Source organism: Pelodiscus sinensis, chromosome 2 (assembly GCF_049634645.1).
Source record: "Pelodiscus sinensis isolate JC-2024 chromosome 2, ASM4963464v1, whole genome shotgun sequence".
In the NCBI taxonomy this organism is placed as follows: domain Eukaryota; kingdom Metazoa; phylum Chordata; order Testudines; family Trionychidae; genus Pelodiscus; species Pelodiscus sinensis.
The window spans coordinates 63401424-63423730 of record NC_134712.1 but is presented as its reverse complement, the minus strand read 5'-3'; the positions used below and the strand labels follow the sequence as shown (position 1 = coordinate 63423730).

The following is a 22307-nucleotide window of genomic DNA, read 5'->3' as shown; positions in this document are numbered from 1 at the left end:
AAATTACTCAGCATGGCAGGATTCCAGTCTAAAGGTCTCTTAAATTAGATGGTAATGTGTTACAGATTGATGTTTTATGTTTGTGTTAACTTCTGCTTCAGGATTTAATAGTCTCTGCAGGTAGCAAAGAGAGAGCTCAGTTTCCATCGAAACCTCATATGGCAAACTGTGGTGATGGTCTAGAGTGGATGTCCTGAGATCTTCAGCTGTAAGGCTTTTACAGAGATGCTTGTATACCATGCAGATAAGCAGCCATGTCTAAGGATGTTAAGAGATGGGTAATTGAGTAATCGTGTACTCGATACAGTTTGTATTGGCTACACAATTAGTTGATATGGGAAGGAGCTCAGAAGGAGCCACCCCTGCTGCGGCTCTGCAGTTTAAATGTAGTAAGAGCTGTGCGTGCAGGCAGTCCAGCTCATTCTACATTTAACCACAAAGCTGCAGCAGGGGTGGCTCCTGAACCCAGCGTGAGCCGGGACTGAGATGGGCTTGCTCAGTTCCAGCTCATGCCAGGGCCAGCAGCTCTTGTCTGTGGATAGCAGCCTCCCCCCAACACCTGTGGATAGGGGCTGCTGCTATTCCGCGTTGCTGCCTCTGCATCAGGCTCATCCTCCCCCTCACCCAACCCCCCCCATGGACAGGGGCTGCTGCCACGGAGGAGCTGGCTCCCCCCAGCACTGCCTCCTCCTTCCCTTCCCGGTTGCTGCCTCCGATATAGAGGCAGCAAGGTTGGGGGGAAATGCGAGTAGTTGACTCAACTACCCAATAAGTTTAGTCGACTACCTGATAAGCTTAATCAGCTACTTTTTACATCCTTAACCATGCCCCCTGCCTCTTCCATGCAGCTGCTGATCCATCCCCACTGGAATTAAGTTTCCTATGGCCTAAGCCACATGGAATATTGTAACTTTATCCTTGTGCAGATATTTTTTCACAAGATCCGATACCGTGGTCCATGTCATATATATAGTAGCCCAATGCCTGTGACTCTGTAACACTGAAACTCTGGCTGTTCCGTCTGGGAGGTGCTGTTGCCTCCTGCCATGGCGCTTGGCTGACTTCTGTGCTGCTCAGCCGGGCTGCCGCGTGGGAGCAAGCAGCGCAAGCAGCCGTTTGGGCCCCGTGCTCCCCATGCTGCATGGGGTGAGAGAGATGCATCAGGAGAGGACAAGAGAAACACAGAGTTAGAGGTGAGAGGGGGAGAAGAGGAAGAGAGAGAGGCAAGAGGCGGATGGATGAGAGTTGAGAGAGAGAGAAGGTGAGGCAGTAGGAGGAGGATAGAGAGAGAGGCCATTTTTGCCGCTTGCTCCTGCGTCGCGGCCCGGCTGAGCAGTGCAGAAGTCAGCCGAGCGCCATGGCGGGAGGCGAAGGGGGGCAAGGCCTGGACTAGCGTGCATCTCCAATGGAGACAGAGGAGAGCAGAGAGAGAGTGAGAGGCAGGAGGGGGAGAAGAGAAAGAGAGAGGTGGAGAGAGAAGCAGAAGGTGGAGGAGAGCTGAGAGAGAGGGGGGGAGGCAGTAGGAGGAGGAGAGAGAGAGATGGAGCGAGAGACCGGAGGCTCAGGAGAGAAGACCGATGTGGAGGAGAGACCTGAAAATCCCGTCTTATGACGGGCTAATTGGCTAGTTCATTATAAAAGGCAATACTACTTCATTATGATAAAATGATTGTAAGACCTACACATAACCTGGTAACTTGTATGTGTAAAGTTTTTGTGTTTGTTTTTTATTTTTACCAAAATAGTTACATCAGTAAAAACCCTGGTATGGGTGTAGTAACACTGGTATAAAGGTAACTTCCACTTTCTCCTGTGGAATAACTACGGTAACTCAGTATATAAACTGTGTCCCAACTAGGAGAGTAGTTCTAACCATATACAGTAAAACTCCAATTGTCCGGCATCCAGTGGTCCAGCACTCCTGATGGTCCAGTACCAACTGGAACCTGGAAGTGCTCCGGGCAGTTGGACAATTGGAGCTGCTCCGCGCACCTTCCCCAAGTCCGCTGCTGCCGCTGCTGAAACTGACCAGCTGCGGACTTGGGGAAGCAGAGCAGAGCAGCTGGGGTGCTGCCGGGTTGGTCCCGCAGCTCCTCACCCCCCGATTGGTGCCCAGCAGCACCCCAGGTGCTGCTGCTGCTGAAACTGATGAGCGGTGGACTTGTGGAAGCTGCAGAGCAGAGGAGCTGGGGAGCTGCCAGGCGCCGAGCAGGGGGATGAGGGGCAGCACTGCGGGACCAACTCGGCAGCACGCCAGCTGCTCTGCCCACCCTTCCCCAAGTCTGCCGCTGGTCAGTTTCAGCAGCGGCGGACTTGGGGAAGCCGTGGGGCAAAGCAGCTGGGGTGCTGCCGGGTTGGTCCTGCAGCGCCGCCTCTCACCAGCACCTGGTTCGCTCCACTCCACGCCGTTCCCCGCCTGACCTCCTGCCCCCCAGGCCCGTCACAGCTCCCCTGCTGGAGTACCTCCTGATACTCCGGCATATCCGATAATCCAGCACCCTCTGGGTCCAAAAACTGCCAGGTTAATCGGAAGTCTGCTGTACTGGCATAAGTAATGTAGTACACCATTCCAATATAGGGAAAACCTAAGTACATCATGGTGATTTCCAATTCTATATGCAGATAGTTTACTACTTTGTATCTTTTCATATTACTTTTTTATTTCTTCAATTATTAAAATTAATATAATTTTCAGTGACTGTTCTTTATGGGCTTTTGACATGGTGAGAATGTGAAATCTCATATTGTTATTGGAAGCTTTCAGTGTGGGAGCATTCCTAGGAGGGTAAAAAAAGTAATGTGACTCTTTTTCTGAAAGTACATTTCTGTATTCCAAATTGGAGATATTACTGAAATTTCAGTTAAAGTAATGAAATAAACTGACAAAGTAAAAAAAAAAAAATTTCCATGCCAAAAAAGTGCTTAAACCACAGTTAAGTTTGTAAACTACATAGACTTCTTGATTAAAAAAATCCCTTAAGTATATATTGCAATTTTCTTAAACACAAACTGAAAGTTCAGAATTAAGAGTACATGTAAATGTCTGAAAGTAAGGAAAGGCACAGTTCATGTAATCCAAACAATTTTAATCCGGCTCCACTAACACCACCCCTTGAACAATAGAAACAGGAAACAATTCTGTAATAATGGTGTCACACACAGGCATTCTGGTAACTGAATGAACACTCTTGCTGCCCTACTCCACCTACTCTCTTGAAATGCGATGTGGTTATAAAAAGCCTGTCATATGTTTCGGGTCAGTATTTATGTTCTGTGATGGTTAATGTTAGTTTCCCAATGCTTATTGGATAGTTGACACACTAGTTGACTAGTCGCTCCCCCACCTTGCTGCCTCTATCAGAGGCAGCAAGCTGGTGGGAGGAGAGGAGGAGTTGCTTCAAAGAGGCAGTGAAGACCCTGGGCTCCACGCAACGCTGCCTCTTTGAAATGCCGCATACAGCCTGGGCCCAGATGGGTGGTCCTCCGCCCATGTCTATGTGTTGTCTATTAGATTGGGGTATGGACTACTCTCTTATTCTCTTGGCTTCTGTGACCAAGGGATGCTGTTCCAAGAAGGAGGACTGATAAGCAGGGTTGGGGTTCACATTTTGAGAAGGGGAAGAGAGTATTTGGACACAGACTGACTAACCTAGTGAGGAGGGCTTTAAACTAGGTTTGATGGGCGCAAGTGACCAAAGCCCACAGGTAAGTGGAAAAACGTGGTGACCAGGAAGATGGGTCAGAAATGGGAGCGAGCATGGGCTACAATAGTAGAGATAAAGGAGGGACAAGGCAGAACTGGGGGGCAAAATCAAATCAATATCTTAAAATGCCTATGTACAAATGCAAATAGTATGGGGAATGAGCAGGAAGAACTTGAAGTGCTAATAAAAGAACACAACTATGAAATAGTATCATAGAGACCTGGTGGCATAATATACGTGATTGGAATATTGGTATAGAAGGATATAGCTTTCTCAGGAAGGATAGATAGGGAAAACATATTAAAAATATACACACTTGGACTGAGATGGAGATGGACATAGGAGACAGACTTGTTAAGAGTCTCTGGGATAGGTTAAAAGGGGGGTACAAAACAAGGATTAGGGGTCATGCTAGGGGTCTAATACAGACCACCTACCCAGGCAGAAGTGGTGATGAGATTTTTTTTTAAAACTAACAAAATCATCCAAAGCACAGGATTTGGTGGTAATGGAGGACTTCAACTATCCAGGCATATGTTGGGGAAACTAACACAGCCCGGCACAAAAACAGGCTTAAAAGCTGGTTCCCCCAGCACCATCTCCATGGTGTCACTGGGGACTACATTTATTTCAGAAGGTAGAGAAAGCTACTGGAGGGAAGCTGTTCTAAATTTGATTTTAACAAATAAGGAGGAACTGGTTGAAAATTTGAAAGTCGAAGGCAGATATTTAAGAGCATGTTGGATAGACATCTATCAAGGATGATCTAGATGGTGCTTGGTCCTGCCGTGAGGGCAGGGGACTGAACTTGATGATCTCTCAGGGTCGCTTCCAGTTCTAGCATTCTGTGATTCTATTTCTGCCCTGAATAACCCTGCTAGTTTGTGTGTTTTTGAAACCACATTTTCCTATTTTAAAAACTCTCTCCCCTCTTGCTGTGTGGGGTGGAAATCACTAGTCAGGAAGATTTGATTTAATCATGGTTTTCTACATAAGTGCATTCTTGTTGGTTGTTATAACCTTAATACATATTCTTCACAGTTCAGATATAGATGTAGGTTTCCTTTTTAGAAACATTTATACATTTTTAAACTGATTTATTTTGAAAACTTTTCAGATTAGTTTTTCAGCTACATTAGAAAATGAATGATTGGTCATTTCATTTACCAAAGATAATTGAAGCAGACAGTTAACCTCCCAAAGACTTCATAAATATCTCCAAATCAACAGGTTAATCATTAATATTTTGAGAATTTTCTTGCCGTGCTGTATTAGAAGGAGAACATCACCAGACAGACATTCAAATTGCTTTATTTAACAAAACAACAATGTCATGTATTCTGGATGTTTTTCTCCAACAGCAGACATATACTTTAACAAAATACGCATATGAATTTTTGAATATAGTTAAACATTCAAGTTTTTTTATAATAAGGGTTATTTTTGTTATAATTGTTTTTAGCTAAAATAGTTAAATTAAATATTAAAAAAATACAAATACAAAATTGACTATGCCTTTTGCAGGTAACTCAGTTGTCTTCAGCTTCATTTTCCTGTTTGTTCATAATCTGCAAAAGAAAAACAAGCTTTCCTGCTTTTTCAGGTCCCAAATGATTTCTCAATTTGGAATTAATTAGTCTGAGGAAAGAAAATATTCTTTCTGCACTGGCAGAAGAAGCTACTGCTGTTAAGTGAATTTATCACTTCAACAGTCTCTGCATATAAGTGCTTAGCGCCGGCCCGAGGTCTTCTGATGCCCCGGGTTTGCGGTGCCGCCACCGGCCGCACGGTGCATGCGTTGGCCTGCCCGTGGGGAGCGGGCCCGCCCCCCTAGAGTGCGCAGGTCCGCCCCTGGGGCGCACAGCGCATGCGCGGCCCAGCTATAGCTGCTGGCGTGCAGCCTGGGGCCCGCCTCTAGGGCGCATGGCAGAAGCGCAGCCCGGCTGTTGCTGCTGGCGCACGCGCCGGGCTGTGTAGGATCCCACGGCTGTGGAGGGAAGGGCGTTGCTGGCTGGCACCATAGGGATGCAGGTGGGCCGGCCCTGCGGGAGCCAGGCACCCCCCATTGGTTAGTGCCCTGGGCAGCTACCTGGCTCGCCCATGCCTCCATCCGCCCTTGTAAGTGCTTATGTGACTTCCACCAGTTTACTGGAGTGTCTTTTTAAAACCATCATCAGCAAGTATATATTTCTTAAATGGCTCACCGTTAACACTTAAGATTATTATAGTTGGCATTATGGAGGGATGATTGCTGGATGCTCAAGTCTTAGCCAACTCCTCTTCTTCAGCTGTTAAAGTTCGACCCTGGTCCCGAGTGTCGAGAATATTTGCAAGAAAATGAGTATTCTGCCCCCAACCATCTTCTATTCATTAAAATTTAGTACTTCTAGAGAGAGTAAGGGATTGACTCTGCATACACAAATATACAGAGGGACAATAGAGTATATATTGATTTACTTGAAAATCTTTTTGCTGTTAACAAGCATGTTATCTTTGGAGATATAAATCCATAGTTTGAGAACTGCAAAACAAAGTATCTCTGATGGTACCTTCTAGACTTAGTACTGAGTCCCATCGAGTGAATAGAAAGGTTAACTTAAATAATCTGTACAGAACCCCCTGAAATCCCATAATATGGGGTCCCAAATCCATAAACTATTGGAACTTGTTTATAACATTTTTCTTAAAGATTACATGAGTATATTGTCTCATACTATAGAATTCCCTATTCCATGATGAGACATCTTTGAGCTATAACGTATCTTCACTATCTTTAGGTAAATTTTTTTCTCAAAAAGCATTTAATTAAAAAATGTATTTTTATCCACCCTGTTGCTATGTGGAAGAGCCACATAAAAAAGGATAAATTGATTCTAATGAAATAGAACGTGGTGTTGAATGCACAACTGAATGAATTAGAAAGCAAAGTTAATTTTTTTCTCTAATCTTTGTTATAGTAACTTTAGTAGTTACTTGTAATGGTAAGAAATACATGTGTGTGAAATTTTAAGTTGACTATTTCTTTAAAGTTTGTATATGGTAGTTGCATTGTATTGCACAAGAATTTCTTCTTAAAGAATGAAATGCCATCTTCCTTTATTTAGATTTAGTTGTAAGATGAGTGTCACTTCTCCATTCCTCATGTCCTTCCCCCAAAACAAACCTGCAGTACTTTAACAAAAGTAGCTTTGCTTTTATATTTGTTATATGAAATTGCATAACTCCTTTGGGAAAACGTCTTCCTCTCACAGGAAGAGTCAGAACTCTTTAAGCCAAAAACCTAACAGACAACACAACATTTATTAGTTGTACAGTGTTAGATTATCCAAGATAAACTCTTTCTCTGGTTTACTGAAGGAAAAAGTGCAAATTATAGAAAGCTAACACACAAATTGGCTTACTTTCATTTCAGAGTATACAAAATTAGATGCACTCTCTGATTAAATGTGGTGTGTTATAAGGATGTCAAATTGAAGGAATGTTTATGATATTCCTTTGGATTTGCACCTGTGTAATTGTGAGTGGAACTTGCAGAGGATTTTTTAAAGCAGTGCTTGGCAAGAAAATTGTATGCCGTCTTTTTGGCCACTCAAGAGTTGAAAGTATTAAAAACTAGGGGTAGATTGCACCCCAAGATCTTTCAGCTATCTTGGAACTCAGGCTCCAGCTATGTACTCAAGCACCAAATTTTTTAGAAAACAGCTGTTGTATGAAGCAAATGCCAAAGGTTTCTGAAACTGAAATGATTTACTAGTGCTCAGCAAGGAATCATGCTGAATCTGTGTGTTGAACACTCAATAATAGAAAAAACAAAAACCAAAGTCCTGAAGAAATGCAAGGTGATAGGGATGTTAGCATGTAATTGAATAATCATGCAACCACATGAAATTTTAGCAGTTACAGGACTCTATCAGTCCCTGGAGGTGGGGATGGCAGCCAGTACGCTCCCAGCCCCACTCCCAGGGAATCCCCCCCACTACCCTGCACTGCTGTCTCTCTATTGGAGGCAGCAGTGCAGAGTGGCAGGAGGCAGCCAGTCCCCAAGGGGAGCCAGTTTAAAAATTGGCTTTCTTTGCAGACTGGCTCCCTCCTGTCACCCCATACTGCTAACACTGATACAGAGGCATCAGCACAGGGTGGAAGCAGCCCCCATCTGTGGGGATGGAGACTGCTCTGTGGCAACAGCCCCTGTCTATGGGAGTGGTCTGACCTCCTCATGGATAGGGGTTGCTGCCACAGAGAAGCATCTCCCGTCCCACTCTGCTGCCTGCTTAAAAGCCAGCTTCCTGTGCACATCGGCTCCCGCCTACCCCCCCTCATCCTCCACACTGCTGCCTCTCTATCAGGGGTAGGGGTAGGTGGATCTGGTACTCTTGGGGAGCTGTCTTTTAAGATAATAGAGGCAGCAAAGGTGGGGGAGTGTATGTACTCAACAAGATTAACCATTAATCATTTAGTTGTCTATATCAGAGGTTGGCAATTTATGGCAACGTGCCAATTTTCTGTGGCACGTGGGGTGGGACCCTGCGCTGAGCTCTGTGTCCCTGGGGCTGGGGCTGCCCCTGCCTGGTCTGGGCGTGGAGCTCCTGGGAACTAAGGAGCTAGCCACCGCCTCCTGCTCATGCTATAGACTCTGCTCTTACCTCCGGGAGGGGGTGGGGCTGGGTTTGGGGTTGTTCTGCAGATCCGGGCCGAGCAGCCAGTCACATGTGGGATGCATCGCGTTGCTCCCTGCCAGCTGAGTGCAGGGGTGGGGAGCCCCTTCCCCAGCACCCTGCTGGGCTAGAACCAGCCCTGGGCTCTGCCCGCCCCAGCCCTGGAGCCATAGCATGCAGGTGAGAGGCAAACTCCAGGCAAAGACCTGGGCTGGGCAGGAAGGTGACTCTGTTTCCCCCTCCCAACTTCTCCTCACCTCAGCGCTGCTCCTGAGGACTGCGAGTCTCAGCACTGTTGCCCTGTCGGTATGTGTGCTGAGGGGAGCAGGGATGTGGGGGCAGGAGGGGAGCGAAGAAGGACGTGGGGGAAGAATCGTAGGGGGTAGAGGTGGCACTGAAGAGGACGGGGAGATGCGAGGGGATCAGGCTGGGGGGGATCATGGGGCTGAGGGGAGCAAGGCAGGAGCAGAGGGAAGATGTGAGGGAGGGATACAAGTTCCCTTTGCAGAAGCTGCACTTCCCTTTATTCCCCACTCTTGCCTCCCTTCCCCCATCACAGCATGTCCTCTTTGCACCTTATCATTCTGTGTGAAGGAGAATTTCAGCCTGTTTGCAGGCGATGCCGGAAAGCTGGCAGGTCTGTACATTGTTCAATAATCTGTAGCGCCCCTTGGCATTAGGCCTGAGACATTTTCACCCCTCCAGGTATCCAGAAGAATAACTGCTTTTAATGCCAGTGCATATTTCTGCTGGCAGCTCAGACCTTCAAATTAGTTATTTTCCTCCAACGCTCTGAGCTGTATCTGTCCGGGACTCCTTGCTTCTCCATGGGTCAGTCTCCTCCAGCCCCTGTTCCCTCAGTTACTGACAACTCCTCATTGGGATTGCCAGGAAACAAGCTGGGCCAAGGGAGACCTCTCTCCTCCATGATTCTGAATACTTGCTGGCTTAGGATTTTTAAGCTAAATAGCTGCTTCAACATCTACATATAAAAGTGAATCAATGTTCTTCTTTTACTTAGTTTCAGAGCATATAGTTGCCAAAGGAACTACAAATCTCCATCATAACCCAGAAGGTCACCAGTGTTCTTTCCCCTTCCACAGGTAATACAACAATCAATCAGCCACAAAGGTTTTGATGTGCAGCTATTTGGGTGCATTCTCACCCTCTCACCTTTTCTGGTTATGCCCCCAACCTTCTCCTGCTCCCAAGTATCTCTTGTACCCACACCCTGTCCTGCCACCAAAGTCCCTTCCAGACCCTGCCCTCCTCACGCTCTCCTGCACACCATCCCACCTCACCCCCTTCTGCATACCCATCTCTGTCCCCTTGCTAGCAGCCCTGTCCCACACACTGAATCCCCTCATTTTTGTCCTCCCCAGAGCCTAAGGGGATCCCCAGAATCCACTAATCCTGGAACCGCAGAAAAGTAAATTAGGCCTATGGGAAGCCCTAAACCTCAGTCCTCCCTGTCCCTTCCCCTCGTCGTGTGGGGCTGGAACGCCAGAAGAGTGAGGTGTCTCAATTGGGGGCCACATCAGTGAGGGTTGGGGGTTTTTGAGCCGTTTGTTTGCGTCTCACTTGTGTGGTTCCCAACTGATTTTTCTGTGGGTCAGTGGCCCCCAACCCAAAAAAGGTTCCTGTCCCTGCCATAAATAAAACATTGAAACCTTTTGTGTTGGACATAAATTAATATTTTACTTTATTTAAAATGAAGTTTGATAAACTAACATGAGAAAGTTAAAATGCTTAATCTGTTTAACAATTTAAATTAAACAGTTTCCCTAACTGCAGCTGGTTCAGAAAATATGGTCACCGTACCCAACCTGCTCCTATCCTCCCTTTTTTCTCCCCCAGCACACAGATATGTAAATAGAAGTGAGTAAGTTAAATCTTGGCATGCCACTTCTGAAAGGTTGCCGAACCCTGGTCTATACATTGACATCCTACAAGATGATATATCTTTTCTAATTTTCCTGTGTAGACTTTGGGAGGAATGCTGTAGAAAAGGAATGCCCAACAAATCAAGGGCTGTACAATTCCTTTTCTCTCAACTTTTGTCATAAAAGTACAAGATTGTATCAGTTGAAGCAGTTATTTTCCAAAAGTCCCTTGGACTGAATATGGTCACCTACAGTATGATAAATTTCCTCTATGATCTGTGAATGCTATGGCAGAAGTGTGGTGATAAGCAGGTCTAAAGATGAAATGACCATGCATTTGGGAGCCACGACTAAAAAAAGAAATGGAGAATCCTGCTCCATTAAGGCAAAATGATAACAGAGAGCCTAGCAAACTTTCAGGCAATAGCAGACCGGTGGAATTTGACCATTGGCCTACTACCACAGTATAGACCTATCCTATTGGCAGGGCTCGACAAATAATGCAATCTACTAGCCAGGTAGATTGCAACCTGGAAGAGCTAGGTTCAGGTGATCTGCACATGCGCAGATCACCGTACAGTGCGGCTGGCGAGCGGGGCTCGCCACAGTTCAGTAAGCCCTGCCTATAGGACATGCCCATCATATGGGGTATTAGTGTTCTGAACATAATAGCGCTCCCCAGGAATAACTGACACCTTCTGGAGCATCCCGGCAATACATGAGAAATGTATTAATTCCTTTTAAGGTTTTAGTCCTCCCCAGATTCACAAGATTTAGTATGAAAAGTTGTATCACTCCATAGCATTCAATGTTTTCATGCAAAATGTAACAATTTTTAAACTCCGGTTGCCTACATTAACCACCCTAGTTCGAACTAGGGTGGTAGTGTAGACATACCCCTAGTGACTTGACTAGTCGTTCCCCCTCCTCCTTGCTGCCTCTATCTCCATGGGGAGGGCAGGGAAGGCAAAGGCGTAGTGGGGGACTGGGCACAAGCCGGGAATCAGCTGATTCCTGGCTTATGCCCGGTCCCTTCCCTCCCCTGTGCTTGTGGTTTTTAAATGCACTAAGAGCCTGGTGACTCTTAATACATTTAAAAGCCAGAGCTGCAGTGGGGTTAGCTCTCAATCTAGGAGCTAACCGTGCTGTGGCTCTGCAGTTCTCCTACTTATCAACTAATTGACTAGTTGATGGAAATTCCATCGACTAGTCGATTAGCTGATTAAACGCCATTTAACATCCCTACATAGAGAACATTCTGTGCACCTTGCATGTTGCGCATGCTAACTGGACTAGAAAAATGTAGATCTTGGTGAGACACAAACAAATTAATTTGTGCATTGCTAGATGAGTCTTGATAGACCAATACAAACATACCAGTGTGATGGGTTCCCACTGGGATGTCACCTGGAACTTGGGTACCGTTGAGCCCTCTGACCCACTAACTTGTGCTCCCTCTCACTGTGCTGCTGTGACAAGTGGCAGACCCATTCCTGGTCCCACACTTCCACCAGCATTCAGACAGATAGGGACACACCCAGCTGCAGTTACATGCAAGCTCTTTGCCTAGCCACTGCACAAACTAGCAATAGAAAGGCTACAGCCAAGATAACTTTCAGCTTGTTAAGGATGCACCCCCATCTGGAGTGTAAACACAGAATTATACCGTCTTGTACTGTATAGGAAACTGTACAGCTTAAACTCACATAGAGTTTGTCTCCCACCTTAATGTGGAGAGCAATATGCAACAGCACTTGCCCCTTCAGTTACAGTTTTCCATGCATTTTACTCCAACTCACTGGTTTAGATAGATTTTAAATTATTAGAAGGGATATCAAACAGATCAAAGCAAAATACCCAGCAAATAAAGACATTAAGCTTAACCTACAAGGTAGATAGGATATGAATTAGCAAATTCTCACCCTAACTAATGGTAGAAGCACACTTGTAGATTCTTAAGGCACAACCTGCATTAGCTTTATAGTTTGGCTTTCTTAGGTCTTCATACAAAGGCCAGAAATCCCTTTAGCTTGGGTCCAGGACTTTGCAGGAAGGCTGATCAGGTGGGTGAAAAACTTCTCCTGACACAGGAATGGACAGTAAGCAGTCTGTTTGCTAACATTAGCCCTGACGGGCTGCTAGACACTTCATTTACCTCTGCATCCACAGTTACAGCTGCTCTTAGCTCCCGTTGGCCACAGTTCACCAGTCCTCGACAATGAGAGCTGTGAGGAGACCTGGCCTATGCTGCTTCCAGTGGTTGGAAACAGTAAACTGCAGCCAATGGGAGCTACAAATGGCTGAACCTGTGGATGCGCAGGTAAATAAAGCAGCTGGTGGCCTGCCAGGACCTAATCCTGATGAACTGTGTCTGTCCTGCAGACCACTTATTGCCCATCCTTATTCTAGGTTTTTTCCTTCTATTTGTAACAATAGGGGGAAAAATACTTCCAGAGGTTTGAAGGATGGAAAAACCTGCCAGATCCCGTGCTGGAGTCAAGAGGTGATCTCTGCTGAACTTCTTAGGGTGTGGTTTCAGTGTTTCCATTGTAATGGTTTCACCTTTAAAAATAAATATGCTTTCTTTGAAAGAACTGTGGGGTAACCTGTAACTGTTGGTACATGGTTTACAAGCCTTCAGAAAATGGCACATATGCTGGTCTATTTAGACAGTGTGGATATCTTATTGTATCACAGTGTAAGCCGTAAACTATGCAGCCTGGGAAAAGCTCAGAGAGGAGAAAGAGAGATGTGGATTTCTATCCAAAAGTGGGGACATCTGAAGAGCCAGGAGTGTAGAATAGTTGATCGGGAAGGGGGGGAGGAAAGGGAGAGAGGAAAGGGAGAGAGAATACAGGTGTGTTTACCCTGAAAAATGGCAGCAGTGTCTTAGGGGTTATTGTGGAGGCATTCTTATTGGATACAGTTGCTGAGACAGACAATGAAGCACCAAGATAGCACTAGAATAATGTCTGAGCAGGTGCTCCCCCTTCATGTGCACAAACAAATACAAAATAAAAAAGGCAGCCCACAGGTACAGCCATTCATCTTTATCCTACACTCCTTTTCCTGTTAGAATACACGGGGCCAAATTTTCAGAGGTGCTCAATACAGAGCAGTCCCCCATTGGGACACCCTATGGCAAGATTCACAAAATGAGCTTGTTTGGTCCTCTTGTGTTCAGTTGCATTAAGAAATTTTGCTTTGGCCATGTCACCTACACTATTCATGGGGAGTGTGCAGAAGTCTACGTGTGTCATGTGCCAGCTTTTGAGGATTCTAGCATAGGTCCACCAAGAAGATGGGTTGTCCAGTTTACATATTGAAGAGAAATAAGTCTCTGTTTTGAATCCGAGTAATTATAGTTTTAAGCATATAATAGTCATGGGGCCATTTCGCTATACAACAAAGCTGCTTATTTATGGTGGTCATGATACACAAGCATTGAACTACAGCTAAATAATGTTAGTTTTGTTTTCAACCCATGATATATTGAGCTAATGATAAATGATTATGCTTACTAATGCTATGTAGTCTTATGGAATAATTTTCTGGTTTTGTTTCCCTTTAATACTTGATTGTATTTGCACCAATTAATATTAGCACCATATGGTTTACTAACTTCCTTTTTGCTAAAAAATCATTCTTACACATGATAGCCTAATTTTATCCCCAAATTATAACTGCTCTGGACTTGAAAGCCCTTTTTCTCTGCTTCCAGCAAATGCATAGAACTGATCATTTTAAGTTGAATCTCTAGTGATGAGAAACAAAACTTGTTCCTTAGACACTGAGATTAATTTTTGTGGAATACTTCATCCTATTCAGCACAGCGTCATAGAAATATGATGATTGAAAATCAGGTTAGCTCTCTTCCTCCATTGAAAAGACTGATGAATGCCGGTAAGCACAATGCAGGTGGGGGTAATACAGTTCTTTGTCCTCAATGAAGTACAGTTTGTTAAAATAATATATTAAATTGAAAGCAATTGAGTAACATTTTTGTAAACAGTATTCTTTTTCTGGGGTTGCAATGATGGACTTCCAGTGGGTTCATTAAGGATTTTCAGAATACATCAGTTTGTGTATAGTACTTATTTTGTAGAGAATATATAGGAGAAAAAAATTCAGTAAGCTTTTTACAAAGTATAATCCTAATGATTGGAGTATTAGGATGGAAACCTCCTTTCCTTTTATAGAGTGAGCTAGAAGATTTACCCAGCATCACTCAGGTCCTTCAGGGTTGGGAGCTGGGAATCTAGGGGGTGCAGGAATCAGGGCAGAGGCTTGGAGATGGGGAGACTTACGGAAGGGGCTTGGGGTGCAGGAATCAGGGTTGGGGGTTGAGGATGAGCTCAGGGCAGTGGACGGAGGGTGCTGGAGTCAGGGCAGGGAGGTGTGGGTGACTTATGGCAGGGTGTATGTGGTGACAGGGTCTGGTGGTGCAGGGGGCAGGGGTTTGGCAGATGTGGAGGGGCTTGAGGGAGGGAAGAATGGGGTGGGGGGTGGTAGAGCTGGGGGCCAGCCCGAGGTGACAGGGGCCACACAGCCCGACCGCTCCCTGAGGCTAGCCCAGGGCGACAAGGGCTGCATTGCCCAGCTGATGGCTGCTCCACAGCTCTCTGGGGCTGTCAGGGTGGTAGGGGTATGCTTGCTGCCTCCCTAGGGTCATTATGATCCTGCTATTGCAGCCCTCTCTTTCTGTTTGATGAGAAACAATTCCATTCCATGCACATCCCATTAACTTGTTTTAACTTATAATGAAAGGAAGCTGCATAACAAATTTGGTGGTCCTAAATCTTACCATGTAGGAGTTCTTGAATAAAAAGACTAACGTATGGATGGTAAGACCAACAGACATACATACAAATTCTCTCAAATATATAGTAGATGTAAGACCAAGCATTTCTTGTTTAAAATTGTTTTGCATTTATAAAATGACTTGATCCTTTTATGCTAAGGGGTTAGGCTTCTCTGGAAAAGTCAAGAGCTGAACAGTGCCCTCATATCCTGTTATTTTATAACAAGACATATAGTTTTGTTTATCTTTTTGAGCCAGATACAGAACATATATATGAATTCAAAAGGATACCTTGAAAGTAGTAGGTAGTAATAAAAAACATAAGATTTTTGGCACATTTTTAGTAGCAAAATGTTCAGTCTACAAGTGTGGTTAAACTAGTCATTAGAGGTGATATTAGTAAGGATGCAAGAAATTTCTCTGAAGTTTGATGTAATATTTGCACTGAACAGGATGAATGACAAAACAGAATTCTTAAAAAACAACAAGTAGTCTGGTAGGACTTTAAAGACTAACAAAACATGTAGATGGCATCATGAGTTTCGTGGGCACAGCCGACTTCTTCAGATGAATTCTGGGAGACTCCGCATGAGATTATTTCTAGGGCTGTCAATTAATTGCAGCTAACTCATGCAATAAACTCAACAATTATTTGTGATTAAACAATCACAATCGAACTGCTAAACAATAGAATACCAATTGAAGTTTATTATGTATTTTGGATGCTTTTCTATATTTTCAATTACAAAGTAAAATAGGGATGTTAAATATTAGTTAATTTAATCTCATGAATTCTTATTGGTTAGCTGACTATTCAGTAGTCCCTGGGGGTGGGGCTAGCAGCCAATGCATGCCAGCCCCACTCCTGGGGAGCCCCCTGCCACTCCGTACTGCTGCTTCTCTATCAGAGGCAGCAGTGCAGGATGCCAGGAGGGAGCTGGTCTCTGAGGGGAGCCAGTTTAAATTCCAGCTCCGCTAGTGAACTGACTGCCTGCCACCCATAGTGCTACCTCTGATACAGAGGCAGCAGTACGGGGTTGCAGCAGCCCCTGCCTGGGAGGTGGGGGTGGGCCTGAGCTCCTGGTCCCAGCATGAGCTGGAACTGAGCTGGACTGCCTGACCGCCTGGCTCCTAATACACTTTAAATGCAGAGCCAGAGTGGGGGTAGGTCCCAGACACAGCGCAAGCCAGGACTGAGCCAGGCTGCTGACCAGCCTGCTGAAAAATGTACTGGGAGGGAGAAGAATGCGTGCCATCTATAGCATTAACGTATAAGTTTTTGCTTATTGATTAATCCGATAATCAACCATACTGTTACATCCGTAACATAGAATACAAATTGTACAGTGCTCAATATTATTTTTATTACAAATATTTGAACTGTAAAATGATAAACAAAATATTTTTCAGTTTACCTCATACAAGTACAATCTCTTCTCTTTATTGTGAAAGTACAACTCACAAATGTGCATTGTTACATAACTGCACTCAAAACAAAACAACTTTTAGAGTCTACAGGTCCATTCAGTCCTACTTCCCATTCAACCAATCACTAAGAGAAACACATTTGTTTATATTTGTAGGAGATAATGCCGCCCGTTTCTTATTTACAGTGTTACCTGAAAGTGAGAACAGGCATTCCTATGGCATTCTTGTAGCAAGCAATTGCAAGGTATTTACCTGCCAGATATGCTAAACATTCATATGTCTTTGTGCTTCAGCCACCATCTCAGAGGACATACTTCCATGCTGATGATTCTCATTAAAAAGATAATGTGTTAATTAAATTTGTGACTGAACTCCTTTGGGGAGAATTGTATGTCTCCTGCTCTCCGTTTTATTCACATTGTGCTATGTATTTCTTGTTATAGCAGTCTTGGGTGATGATCTCAGCATGTCCTTCTTTTCAGGAACACTGTCGTTGCAGATTTGACAAAACACAAAGACGGTATCAATGTGAGATTTCTAAAGATAGCTACAGCACTTGACCCAAGGTTTAAGAATCTGAAGAGCCTTTCAAAATCTGAGGGACAAGGGGTGGAGCATGCTTTCAAAAGTCTTAAAAGAGTAACATTCTGATGTGGAAGCAACAGAATCTGGGCCATCAAAACAGAAAATCAACTTTCTGCTATTAGCATGTGACTCAGATGATGAAAATGTACAACCGTTAGTCTGCACTGCTTTGAATAGTTACTAAACAGAACCCATTAGCAGCATGGATGCATGTCCTCTGGAATGGTGGTTGAGGTGTGAAAAGTCATACAAATCTTGATCACATCTGACCCACAAATATTTTGCAGTGCTTGATACAATGCCATGAAAACACCTGTTTTCACTTTCAGGTGACATTGTAAATAAGAAGCATGCAGCGTTATTTAGTGCACATGTAAATAGCTTGTTTCTCTTAGGGATTGGCTGAACAAGAAATAGGACTGAGTAGATTTGTATGCTCTCAAGTTTTACATTGTTTTATTTTTATATGTAAGTCTTACTTGTAAGTTCAGTTTTCATGATAGAGATTGCACTGTGGTATTAATAATGGGAGATTGAAAAAAGTTTGTTTTTTACACTGCAAATATTTGTAATAAAACTGAAGTAAGCACTGTATACTTCGTATTCTGTGTGGTAATTGAAATACAAATATTTGAAAAAGAAGAAAACATTTACAATTTTACTGTATATTTTTAGAAATGTGCGTTTGTCTGTCTGTGAGTCTTCCCCGCCCCTGGAACTCCTCCAAAATAGTAAGAGCTAAGACCACCAAATTTGGTAAGGAGCCTCCTCTTATAACTAGGATGTTAAGTAGCGATTAATTTGCTAGTTGAGTAATTGATGGAATTTCCATTGACTAGTCAAGAAGTACTTCCACATTCTGCCTTTGAAATGTACAAGAGCCTTAGTGGGGGCTCTTGGGCATTTCAAAGTTGGAAAGCTGCGTGAAGCCCAGGGCCAGGAGGAAGTCCCATTGACTCCGGGCTCCATGCAGGCATTCACGCTTTGAAATGCGCAAGAGCCCCTGTAGGTTCTATAATATTTACACAGCATTTTGCAGGGGTTACGCAAAATGGCAATTAACAAAGAGTGATATACTAACCCTAGACTTCATTTATAAGCATTTTGTACCAAAACTACAGTTACTATATTTTCTGAAGAACTTTTCCACAACAGCCTTCTCCCTTGTGTTCTGACTACAAAACAAAATGAAACTCACAAAATGAAAAAACCTGTACTGTAGGCTCTTGGGAGTTGTTGGAGTGCCATCTAACTGGCTAGATTTCAAGACTGAATTCTAGATCCTGAGGCTACGAGAAACTAAAAATGAAGCAAGTTCCTTTTGTTTCTTGTCCTGAATGATTGCACACATGGACTGCTATGTGAAGCAGGATTTCTATGAGAGAGGGTTGCTGCTTCAACAGAGTTTAGAGGAGATGGATAATCCTTAAAGATAAACCTTCCTTTCCCTTTTCTCGTCATAAATTTAAAGTTCTGTTTTTGACAACCATTCCTCTGTGCTTTTCCAGTCCCATACACACAGTATCTATCTTTTGCGTGCGTGTGCGTGTGTGTGTGTGTGTGTGTGTGTGTGTGTGTGTGTGTGTGTGTGTTGGGGTTTTTTTTTGTTTGTATAGTGGGGTAGTGAAAGATGTAATACTTTAGTCTTGTAGAGCTTAACAAGGCACCTTATCTTTTATCCTTAATAGTTGCAATCGAACCTTTGTCTTACAAAGGACGTTACTTGCCCTTTTAGTAATGGTTAACACATCATTTTTCTTAACTGATGCCTGCCCTGCAATAGTATCTTCATCACTCTAAAGATAGGACTATATCCGTAGCATACTGTATTCTACCATCCAGGAACACTCAGGTTAGCATAACAAAGTATTCTTTAGAGAAGTGCATCCACACACAGGGCTTGAGCACGCTACTTACTAAACTCTCCCAGGTGTATGGTGGAAGACATTACCATTTTATATTGAAATGGTGAAATATATTACAAATTATGCCTTGATCCCTCAGAAAACTCCATGCATACAGTCACGTATGTCTTTGCAATAGAAAGTTTTAATAAGGAATAACAGAACCCTATCTTTAGCTACTGATTTTTCAAAAGCATCTAAGGGTATGTCTACAGTACCACCCTAGTTCGAACTAGGGTGGTTAATGTAGACAACCGAAGTTGCAAATGAAGCCTGGGATTTAAATATCCCGGGCTTCATTTGCATCTTGTCGGGCGCCGCCATTTTTAAAGCCCCGGTAGTTCGGACTCCGTGCCCGAGGCATGGAGTAGGTAGTTCGGATAGGCTCTCTAATCCGAACTACCAGTATACCTCCTTCCACAAGGAGTAACGATAGTTCGGATTAGAGAGCCTAGTCCGAACTACCTACTCCGTGCCGCGTGTAGCCGCGGGCATGGATTCTGAACTACCGGGGCTTTAAAAATGGCGGCGCCCGGCAAGATGCAAATGAAGCCCGGGATATTTAAATCCCAGGCTTCATTTGCAACTTCGGTTGCCTGCGTTAACCACCCTAGTTTGAACTAGCGTGGTAGTGTAGACATACCCCTAGTTACTTAGAAGCAAAGCTCTTATTCATTTTCAGTGAATCTTGTATTCTTCAAAATTTAGGCACTCCTCTAGGATAAAAAGATTTAAATATACTAGCAGATGCACCCAACATTGCTTGGATCCTTAACTGTTTTTTTTTTTGGGGGGGGGGGAGTGCAGGAGTCGGGGCATGGTGTAGAGGGAGAAGGAGTCAGGGCAGGGGGCTTGGAGGTGTGAGGAGCTCAGGGGCGGGAGAGGAGGTGCAGGAATTAGGTTAGAACTTTGGGGGGCTCAGGACAGGCAGTACTGGGAGGTGCAGGTCTCAGGGCAAGGGGTGAGAGGCTTAGGGCAGGGGGTTGGGTGTGTGTGTGGGGGGACTCAGGGCAGGGGCTGTGGGAGGTGTAGGAGTCCGGGCAGGGGGTGGGGTGTGTGTGTGGCGGGGGCGGGCTAGGCCAAGGGCTGTGGTGGGTGCAGGAGTTAGGGCAGATGGCTGAGCTCACCAGTGCTGCCTGTGATGATAAGGGTGATGCTGGATGCTAGGTTGTCTGTGCTGCCATGGCATGGACAACTCCTGGGATTGTGCTGGTCTGTCAGCGGTGGTGGCCTCCAGGGTGACTAGAGCTGTGTTGGACCTGCAGTGGCTTGTTGGGGCCATGTTGGGGCCCCCAGTGATGGCAGCTCCCTGGGAAGCTAGGGCCACGCTGGGCCCTCTTGGCTAGGACTAGGGGACAGGAGGTGTGGCTTGGTCTCCCTCTGTGACAGGGCAGGCGGACAATGCTATGTTCCTCCTAGGAGCTACCTCCCTTTCTGTGTTATGAAAACAATCTCATTCCAGGCATATCTTGTTTTTCTGGCACAACCAAACACCAACCTTGCTTTAAGTTAGGATAAGAGGAAGCTGCATACCACATTTGGTGGTCCTAGCTCTTACCGTTTAGGAGAAACTCTTAAACTCAGACAGACACGCATTTTTAAAATATATGGATGGAAATATATGGCCAGTTGGGGGGCACACATATATACTATACTTTTTAAAAAATGGTTGTTTTAATAAGGGCTTGGAGTCCTTTTCAGAATTTTATATGTGAATAATCAGCCCTTTATAGTTAATGTTTCTTAGCTTCTCTCTGTGCTACAGAATTTAACTTGGAACATGGTTGTCAACAGATCAAGCCGGATGAAACATTGGTAGCCAAGTTGTGGTCAGCAGCATAGACCAGTGTAGATATATGATGAACACAATTTATTCATAACTGTGTTCAAACAGTATAATATTTTATTGTATAGAAAAGATTTCGCTTTCATAGACTGTTTTTTCTGTTTGTGTACTGAGCTCTGTCCAACGACAGCGTCATTTAGATAGGAGCTAGAGTAATAAAGATACAGTAGTGTTTAGCAAAAAAACCTCCCTGCTGTTTTAATTAAGAAGTCAAAAGAAAAAGTTTTAAAAATGCCCAGGACTGGATAATAGTATGTTTTTTTCATACAGACAAATTAACAGAAGCAAAGGAAGTGTCATTTTCTCTTAATTTCTGTTGGAGCCTAAAATGTAAAGTAATACGATATCCAAAATTCTCCAGTGAGTTCTACATTTCTGCGGAGTGACTGATTTCAGTCACTGAAGTTCTGCTCAGATATACAAGTCCACTTCTGCAGAACAGTTTATGGATTGAGGCCTTGAATTTCAAAACCTTTTGAGATAGGGACCATATTCATGTATGGTTTTAAAACATCTCATATAATGGAGCCTCTAAGCACTATTGCACTATAAATATTTAATAGTATATATATGACTCTGTAGCTCACTAGTGAGTCTTACAGGTCCCACCTCAATCTCAAAAAGAAATTTGAATGCTATTATTGCAGCCTCAGCTTGGAGAGTTACAAAATCCCAGGAAAATAACTACGGCATAAAAAAACCCTAATTGAATTGTCTTTCACTGCTAATGGATTTTGGGGAAGAATGGTGGGCTTCACTTAGGGGCCAGCAGTTCATGGGTCAGGCTGTAACCAAATAGTGTTTTTGAGCCTTAAGGTGATTCTTGTGGTAAGTCTGAGGGCCTGGCATCCAAGCCACAATTCATTCCCTCCTGATAGTCCTCCAGGATCTCTTAGGAGGCCATGGCAAGGGAAGGGTGGGGGGTCTTGAGCACCATCTCTCCACTGGATCCCAGCCCAAAGGGAGAGGGCTAAGAAGGATTCAGTTCTTTCTGATTGCCACTCCTCTAGGCTGCTCCCTATCTTCCCTGTTTTCCCATCTGTTTGGGGCATGGGCACACAACTCCTTTTAGCTTAGTGTGGGCTGCAAACCCCATGGCTGCATCTAGACTGGCAAGATTTTGCGCAAAAGTGGCTGCCTGTCTACACTGGCCGTGAGTATTTGCACGAGAACACTGACTTTGTACTGTACAAAATCAGTGGTTCTTGAGCAAATATTCCGACGCTCCCACTCAGGGATAAGCCCTCTTGTGCAAGTATTGTTGCGCAAGAGGGCCAGTGTAGACAGCCAAGTTAATTTCTTGCGCAAGAAAGCCCGATGGCTAAAATGGCCTTCAGAGCTTTCTTGCGCAAGAGAGTCTACACACTGGCACGGATGCTTTTGCGCAAAAGATATCTTTTGCGCAAAAGCATTCGTGCTAGTTTAGACGCTCTCTTGCGCAAATACTTTTAACGAAAAACTTTTCCATTAAAAGTATTTGCACAAAGTCTTCCCAGTCTAG

The 22307-nt window shown here is 44.3% G+C and overlaps 1 protein-coding gene across 7 annotated transcripts in view; it reads left to right on the top strand.

Moving 5' to 3' along the window:
* FAM110B (family with sequence similarity 110 member B) overlaps nucleotides 1-22307 on the top strand; it is a 172271-nt gene that overhangs the window by 5777 nt on the left and 144187 nt on the right. The window contains exon 2 of one of the 7 annotated variants that reach the window (XM_006126147.4): nucleotides 12679-12745. The exons of 5 other annotated variants lie outside the window; for them this stretch is intronic. The gene's annotated coding sequence lies outside the window, so the exon portion shown is untranslated. Of the gene's footprint in view, nucleotides 1-12678; nucleotides 12746-16969; nucleotides 16992-22307 lie in introns of those variants that run through there. One more of the 7 variants, XM_075920662.1, reaches the window with a different exon arrangement.